Below are 9372 nucleotides of genomic sequence, written 5' to 3'. Positions count from 1 at the left end.
TTTTTTTAACCCCTCTGATTTATTTTGCGCTAATTCTCCTTTCGTATTTACATTTTTATTTTATACAAAAAGTTACAAAACCACAAATAGAAAACATAAAGTACACAAAACATTATGACATAAGTTATATTTTGAAACATACAAATCAAAAATTTAACTATATGAGTAACTTGGCATGAATAATCAACTGAATAATACAATTAAATATTGTTCATGTAAAAACAATATAAACCAACTTAAAATGTAATATCAATATTTAAGGAGGTTAACCTATAGTTCTTCATGGTGATGCATGTCCCTTGAGTTTCATTCATCTAAAAACTTTAAATCATAATCTATTTTTAACTTGGGCTGAAATAACAATGTAATAACCGAACCTGTTATTTCATATTTTGTCAATAACATCGCAGTAATATAAAGTATTACAACTTCACAAGGTTTTAAACCAGAGCTGGTTAGCTTTGTACACTTTTTTTTAAATATATATATATAAATCCAGCTGTTAAAACTAATGTATTTCTCCAAAACCCCTACTGTTCAAAAATGTTATTAATATGGAGATATTATTGATAATGATAATATTGTTAATAATAAATAATTTGCATGATTAGTGCAAAAAAACACAACTAATAATGTATTATTGTTATTATTATCATTGTTGTTGTTATTATTATTATTATTATTATTATTGTTATTATCCCTCCATTGTCTTTTGTTAATTCAAGATTAGGTCACTAGAGCAACAGGTCAAGGAGGGGAAACCCACACATCCCCCTCCCCAAATGTTCCCAGGCTAGATGGGATATCTAGTCCTTCCAGCGAGTTTTGGTTCGTCCTCTAGGTCTCCACAAGTCGAACATTTCTGGGAAAAACCCAAAGGCACATGACAAGGGGCATCCTTGATCAGCTGTCCAAGGACACTAAAAACTGGAATGAAATGTCAATTGCCACTGGCTTCTCACATTAAGAAAGAGTGAATAAACTGAATAGACAAAACAAGATAAAAACAGTTCACTGTGAGTGAAAAAGTCTTATTGGTGTTGGAAAAAAGCTGCTGGAGCATGCAGATATCCTGCAGCGAGTGCGGTGGTGCTGTTTGAGGGCACTGGTCTGAAGGCTGTGGTGGATTGCTGCAAAAACAATTGCTGCTCCTGTTTCACACTAGTATTTGTAGTATTTGTTGTACTACTGCAACTGCTGTTGTAGTATTCATACTAGGTGCAGTAAATAATCAGCAATTAAAATAACCATCAGCAAACTAATTTCCTCAACATTAGTCCATATTGCTTAACTCAATTATGGATTTGCCTCCCAGTTATCCAAACGGGTAGATCCTAAATTTTGGTTCAACGACTAGTCTTCTGTGTGTGTGTGTGTGTGAGTGTGTGTGTGTGTGTGTGGTGTGTGGTGTGTGTAGGGTAATATATATATATATATATATATATATATATATATATCTATATATATATATAGATATATATATATATATATTATAGTATATATCTATATAATATATATAGCTAGAATATTAATATATATATATCATACTATAATATCGTCTATATATATAATGTCTCTATATATCTTCTATATATTATCTATACTGTATATATATATATGTATATATATGTATATATATATATATATATATATATATATAAAACGTGTGTGTGTGGGAGCCTCTCCTCCAGCAGGTGGCAGCAAATGATGGTGCAAATGTGTGTGTGAATAAAGGTAGTTTTGTTGTCGGTCTATTTGTGCTTTATTCACATCTGTATGGTATAAATTCAGGGCTGGGGTTCATTTGTGATCTATTTGGTTTAGGATCTGGACAAATATCTGATAATGTCACAAGTATGTGGAAAGAGAGGGAAGGGTGATGGTGGGTTTAGAAATTGTCCTTCTTAAAGCCTTTCATCATATTTAGTTTGTTTTATTTGTTTAATTTATTTATCATAAACTAGCACCCTATTAAATCTTAATTCGATCGGTTCTGGATGAGTTGCTAATTTTTGCATGAACGAATGTAAAATGTATTACAGTTTTCACAAAACTCAAAACAAAGAATAAAAAAAAAGAGAATGTTCTGATTTGTATTACTCTGGTGGGAAGGAAATTGGCTGAAATGATCAGTGCTTCTGCGTCTCTATATCAATTACGTTATTCATCTATTTCCTAGAGTCATTTGACAGCATTGTACAACAATAATAGTTTCGGTTTGACGCACAGGAAAGAGGAAAAACGCACAATGTGCTGGCCACTCTCTGAAAATGTGACCAGCCCCCATAACAAACAAGCACACAAATAAACTCTCAGCCACTTTATCATTTCAAAACATGACTAAAGAAATATGTCTCTGCATATGGAGTACTATTTATTAAAATGACAAAAAAGTGAATACTTGCTTGTAAAATGACTATCTATAAGCAAAGTTATATAAGAAGCATTTGCAATAAACACGTAAACCAAATGACTAAAACAATTTGACATTCGTCCACTAATACATAGTTCTCTGCAGCAGATGCTTCTCAGAAAAACCACACAGCAGAGTCGTTGTTTGGGAGCTGATGTATGCAGGGGGCATCAGAGTGACGCTCCATTGACAGCAATACTCAGACAAAAACAATAGACCCACATATTGTCCTGACATGAAAGTGGCCACTGTTAAACGGACAGAGCAGGCATTTCACAGAGATCTGGAGGGTTCCCAGCTTTAGTAAGTCTCTCTGCGTGCACGTGAGGTCACACTTTCATTTGGGTAAACTTGGCCGAAAGTGGCGTCAGTGAAACCCACCGGCGGTTCTGACGGTAGTGACTGGACCCGTCCTACACTTTTCTTCCTACTCCCATTGACTCAGAGTGAATGGACCAAAAGCTGCAGTTCTCAGAGGTCCTGGGTTTGTTGAGAGCCACAAGTCCATTTTAAACCAACTGTAATTGGTCACAATAAAGTATTTTTTTTCCCTCCAACATACATTTGCCAAATATAAAAAAAAGATCTGAATTTTAAACAACAATAATCCATCATCTATACAATGGAGGGTCGCGGGGGCTGGCGCCAATCTCCATAATAGTAATAATAATTAAATTAAATTCAATTCAATTTTATTTATATAGCGCCAATTCATGAAACATGTCATCTCAAGGCACTTTACAAAGTCAAGAGTCAGATTATACAGATTGGTCAAAAAAAAAAAAAAAAATCCTACATAAGGAAACCAGTTGATTGCATCAAAGTCCCGACAAGCAGCATTCACTCCTGGAGAAGCGTAGAGCCACAGGGAGAGTCGTCTGCATTGTACATGGGTTTGCAGCAATCCCTCATACTGAGCAAGCATGAAGCGACAGTGGGAAGGTTTTCCTTCCCACAGTGGTTTTCCTTCCCCATTAACGGGAAGGAAAACCTCCAGCAGAACCAGAACCAGGCTCAGTATGAACGGTCATCTGCCTCGACCGACTGGGGGTTACAGAAGACAGAGCAGAGACACAACTAGAGAGACAAAAAAGCACAGAAGCACATAATAATAATAATAATAATAATAATAATAATAATAATAATAATAATAATAATAATAATAATAATAATAATAATAATAACTGAGCTTCATAAGAAAATTGGTAAATCAATAAATAAAAGAAAGAAAACAACTAAAACAAATCATCAACATTAATAATGCTATTACAACTGCTAACAATAATACTGCTAATAATAATTGTTATTATTATCATTATTTTGTTAAACAATATTAATTATGCTAAAAATATATTTCATGGTAGGGTTTGTGATATCAGATTCAGTAGCATTTCACTTTTAAAATTTTTTAATTGACAGTTTGGTCCTCTTCTGACAAATACAGTACAAAATATTACAGAACTACAACGAAAAGTTAAAATTAGTCTGTGAATCAGGGGGCTTCATTTAATAAAACCGTTGCTTCCGGTTTTCCTAGAATAAAATATGATGGGATACAGACACCCATTTGTCTTAGTCACTAGGAAATGAGAAAGTCAGGAGAGCATGTCATTCACATAAAGCATTTATGTGGTAATCTTCAGAAGAAAAGGAACTGCAACAGAAAAGTAGATAATCACAGTGCCCTCCCCACATCCACAGTCTTTTTTTTTTAAGTTTAAAAGTTGTAACTGCAATGAACAAGGCTGGAGAAGAACTTTGGACAAAGCACAGAAGGTGGTAATGGAAGTTATTAAATAAGAAATCTCCTTTACATGTTTTCGTGGGACCTGTGGGACCTCTCCGGTATTTTTTTCCCTTTTCCTCGTCTGCTCTTGAAGGCAGCAGCATCTAGCTGCATCTTGTTTCCTGCCATTGTTTTCCCCATACAGGATCACATATGAGGAAGCTTTCATTACTGCAGACACAGCAAAAAAAAACTTATTTAGCTTTTCACACCACAAGACAGTGTGAGCGGTAGGCAGAAAAAACAACAATGTCTTTTTCAAACCTGTAATCCTTTCTGCAGGGCCTGTGATTACGTTCCTCTGAAAGCCTGATTTTAGTGTCACTGCCACTCCAAATGACACAGTTTAAGAAGAAAGACATGAAGGAGAGGACAGTAAAATAGTCCAGAAGGAAACACATTAGCATTGATGTCCTCTTTAACTATTTTTTACTCCTGTCTTACTCAGACTTACTCAGACTTTTACAAGCTACAAGCTCCAAACTAAAATAGCTCCTATTGTATTTAATAGTCACAACTTAACTAAAATTTGCTTAGCACACAGTGAGGAAGCATATACAAATCACGTGGCCAGTTCTTATATCACATCACTTCCTAAAATGGCTGTGGACATGTTTTTGTGTAATTTGGGACAATGATGTAATGAATTAAGGAGAGGTCCATGCTTGGTTTGCTTGATTCTGTCATAAAACAAGCATTCACATCGTCCTGACAGATTTAACATCACAATAAGCACATTCCTTCATTGTTTTTTGATGGAAATAGCTGTGGAAACGTGAATAATAAAAAAATCCTATTTTATTTATATTATTTCGAAATGCTGACCTCAAACTTAAGCAATTGTATAAGTGTCTAGTTCATTTTCAGGTTCTGTGACAGTAAACTGATGCTGCAGATTGTTTGTTTTGTATGTTTAAAGAGATGAAACCCCCATTTTAATGCATCAGGTGTTCAGTAGAATTTAATGGGGAAAACTTTTAAATGTTTTCAACAGAATAAAAACATTATAATACAATAAATGAGAAAACATTGAAAAGCTTCACAGCAGTGTACACATGCTGATTTAAAATATGCAGGAAACAAAATTGCCCAAAAACAAGACCATCTTGTAGTTATGCTGCATCCTTATGTCTTAAACTGTGGCACATTTTACTGAGTATTGTATGCTACCTTATATTTCCACTGTGTATTATCAGTGTAGTTTTATCCAGCTGTTTCACAGTGAGTTTTCTCCAGATTATTATTAGCCACCCACCCCGCATACTCCTGAGCCTGGGAGCTTGAGGGTTCTTCTTAGGATCTTAGCTGTTCCTAAGATTGTGCTCTTCTAGACTGAGATGTCTGATGTTTCTCCATCTTAACCCATACCCAAGGGGATGGGTTAAGATGAAGAAGTGAATTTCTCCATTGTGAGATCAATAAAGTTCAATTATTCATTATTTATTATTGCTTGTGGTATTCCAGGTTTTCAACATCTGCTATTCTCCCTTCTGGCAGTGAAATCCCCTCTGTGTGGATTACCTTCCCTCTCTTTGTCACCATCTGGCCACATTTCTCCAGCCTGAATGACATGCTGATGTTCCTGCTGTAGATCCTTGTGGTGTAAATCAGCAAGTCAATGTCTCGCTCACTCTTAGCATATGTCATCCAAGTGCAGGAGGTGGCTGATAGTGGCCCCCATTTCTGAGTCGGTATCCATAGTCACAATTGCTGCTTATTTGGTTAAGGGGGTTCAGGCCTATGCAGAACAGCAGAGGGGACAGAACATTTCCTTGGTATAGTCCATATTTGATGGATATCTGCACAATTGGCTCGAAATTGGCCTCAAGTGTGGTTTTCCACAGCCACATGGAGTTTGCAATGAAATGAAGGCTCTCAAGTTGTACAAGGTGCTGTTGACTTTGTACACCTTCAGGGATTCCAGGAACCATGTGTGTGGCACTGAATCACAGGCTTTCTTGTAAGCCTATGATTGTAGGCTTTCTTGGGCGACTGGAACACGAAGGCCATGGATTCGAGAAGACTATATATATATATATATATATATATATATATATATATATATATATATATATATATATATATATATATATATATATATATATAATGTGTATATATAATGTATATATATATATCTATATATATATCTATATATCTATCTATATATATCTATATCTATCTATCTATCTATCTATCTATCTATCTATATATATATATATATATATATATATATATATATATATATATATATATATATATATATATATATATATATATATAAAAACACGAAGAAAACTAGAAAAACAGAAAACAAATCACAGTCCATTCATTTATCTTTGTCATCCATGTGCGTCAAAGTAAAAAGACAAAACAAACAAAACAAACAAAAAAATCTGGGAGTCAAGTATATTTATATTGGTGAGTTGTTAAGCGTTTGAAACAATATTATTTAAAAAATAAAGTAAATGCATAGGTTTTCTTACTTCAAATTCATACTCGGGTATTTAATAGTTGTACAAAGAAAACTTACTCTGTTGAAATAATCCGTAAAACCAATAATTATTTTTGCAACGTAATAACCAGCACGTTCCCCATCATCAACCTTTTTAATTTCAGGCTCTATTTTTATTTTATTTTATTTTTTTTCCGGTTTTATTCAGGCATGCGCGGGGCATCCCCTCAGTGAACGTGAGTTGGCGTCGTTTTTCCGCAGTCAACGGGCGGACTCAGAACAGCTCGCCACGGCTTGCGCGTCCCGTGCGTAACGTGATGACAGCTCCCCCTACGGAGACCCACAGTCACCCGTGGACCACCGTGGGCCACTTTCTGCTGCCACCATGCGCTCTCCTGACCTCCGGGTTCGGTAAATAGGAAGCAACACGGCTCACTGCGCCCGGGGGGAAGAAGCGTCGCCGCTGGGGAGGGAGGAAAGTTGTGTCGCTGAAAGGGGAGGCAACTCCTTTCCACAACACCACCTCCACCTCCACACATCACCGGCCCGAAGAAGAAGTTGGATATCTAGTCTGACTGGGTCTAACGGCCTGATCCGGGGATTTCAACCGGGCACAGCAACAGTTTCCAGGTAAGAAAAGCGAGCAGGAACTAAATAAATGTAACTGTAAGGCAACCGCAAAATGAACGACGTGTTTTTTTTTGGTTTTTTTTTGGTGGACCTGAGGGCAAACACGTTGCGTTTTTTCCCACCCTCTCTGTTATTGTAACTATGCAGCCATGTAGGCATATTTTATCCTGCAGCCAGAAAGCACCACCGGTCCTGCTAACAGAGAAATCCCCCGGCTGCGTGTCAGCTGTGGACTCTGCTGTCAGTTGTTCCATTAATAAGTGAAACAGGGCAGCACACACCTAACAACCAGCCCTATCTGTACACGCCTAAACATTACATCTGAGTCTTTATAAGCTACTTAAAGTGAAGGGATTCTATTTATCTGTAAAATAGCATTTATAGTATTTATGTGTAGTAAAATAAGCAGTGTAGTAAAAAATCTGCAAACTAATTTACATTCATCAAACTTGAGACTGAATATGATCAGACCTTTTAGAATCTAAAAAAAACAACACAAACAAATTCAAAAGACAAAATGGTGGACATTTATCAGTCTGGAAATGGTTATGAAGTAATTTCTAAGGTTTGGTGAACCCCCAGTGAGAGCCATGAGCTACAAACAGAGAGGCATTGAACAGTGGTCAGCTTCCCAGGAGTGGCTGTGCTACCAAAATGACTCCAACAGCACATTGATGCAAAAATAACCAAGAAACAACACGAAAAGTGTGACAGTCTTTGTTTACATAAATTCCTCCGTAGCAACGTGGACGACTCGCTGGCTTACGTTATTACAAATGCGTGATGGAGTTATTATTTGGTTTATTACGAAGGCTGGCCAATATGGACCAAAACATAACATCTCAGTATTTCAATGTCACAATATGTTTTTCCTTTTCATAAAGTCGTTAATAAAAGGCATTTCTGAATCAAAGCTTTACTGCAAATGTCTCACAGGCGCATTTGTTTTAACAAACAGGTGTAGAAAGATATGAGAAACCACTGAAAAATAACATAGTCTCATCTTATATCTCTTGAAAAGAACTCAATTTTTTTAAAAATAGCCCTATTTATTATAAGGCTTTGATTATATATTTTTTTGCTCTTAAATTAAAACAGCATTTAAAATCTGTTATATGACTTTACTGAATTTTAGTCATAATGTTTGACCGATTTTAAATGACAGATGATTTTAAAAGTTTAAGGGTGGCAAATAAAAAAAAAAATCGGAAGGAATCCTTACAGCACTGTTTAGTTTATACTCACTTTCAACACTATTATGACTTACATTTACTGACCACCTTCTTAGATAAGCCTGTTCTATTGTTTTTAATACAAACAGCAAATCAGCCAATCACATCGGTACCAACTAAATGCGTTAAGGTATCTAGAGGTGGCGAAGACAACCAGCTTAAGTTGAAGTTGAGCATCACAATGGGCAAGAAAGTGAATTTAGGTGATTTTGAACAAGGTTTTTGGTGCAAAAGAGCTGCTGATCTACTCGTAGCATCTCTCCGGTTTGCAGAGAAAGTTTCAAAAGTTTCGTTTTATGTCGCTCTCAAACATAGAGGCGTTAAAAATAAATAAACAGCGCTTAGCCTGGCGAACCGCCAGGCTTATAACACACTGGGGGAAAACCTTTTACCCATAAAAAGTAAAAAAATTCCAAAAATAATATATGTAATGACATTTTTTTTTTAGCATTTGCAATTTTTGTTTTAAAATTCCCCGAAGTTTACTGAACTGTCATACAACCTTGCTGGAGCCAAAAAAACAGCTTATAAGGATGAGATGATGCAACAGGTTACATCACAATATCATTAGCATAAAAATGATAAACATTATTGTTTGATACTGGTTGATAAAGATGACTTAGTTTTTAAAAATAAATAGAAGTTGCCCCATAACTGATCCCTGGGGAACACCTTTAGCTTCATGAAGGATGCTGCAAGATGAACTGGTAGGAGAGATTACTTTTAAGTTAACATGTTCTAAAGACAGTGAAATTTGTCTTTCAAAGAAAACTGATTTTCCCATACTTTTTTTTTTATTTGCTTCATAGGATATAGTTTTTAGCATCATGGCTATGCATTGTAAGGTTTTATGTAGCCT

The 9372-nt window shown here is 35.7% G+C and overlaps 1 protein-coding gene across 2 annotated transcripts in view; it reads left to right on the top strand.

Annotated features, from left to right (window-relative positions):
- The first annotated feature begins 6913 nt into the window (after positions 1–6913).
- The window catches only part of LOC105919742 (dynamin binding protein), a 67279-nt gene continuing 64820 nt past the window's right edge, over positions 6914–9372 (top strand). For both annotated transcript variants that reach the window (XM_012855128.3, XM_012855119.3), the window contains exon 1: positions 6914–7281. The gene's annotated coding sequence lies outside the window, so the exon portion shown is untranslated. The remainder of the gene's footprint in view (positions 7282–9372) is intronic.

The sequence above is a fragment of the Fundulus heteroclitus genome, chromosome 10 (genome assembly GCF_011125445.2).
Source record: "Fundulus heteroclitus isolate FHET01 chromosome 10, MU-UCD_Fhet_4.1, whole genome shotgun sequence".
Lineage (NCBI taxonomy): Eukaryota > Metazoa > Chordata > Actinopteri > Cyprinodontiformes > Fundulidae > Fundulus > Fundulus heteroclitus.
This window is presented reverse-complemented; position numbering and strand designations above follow the sequence as displayed.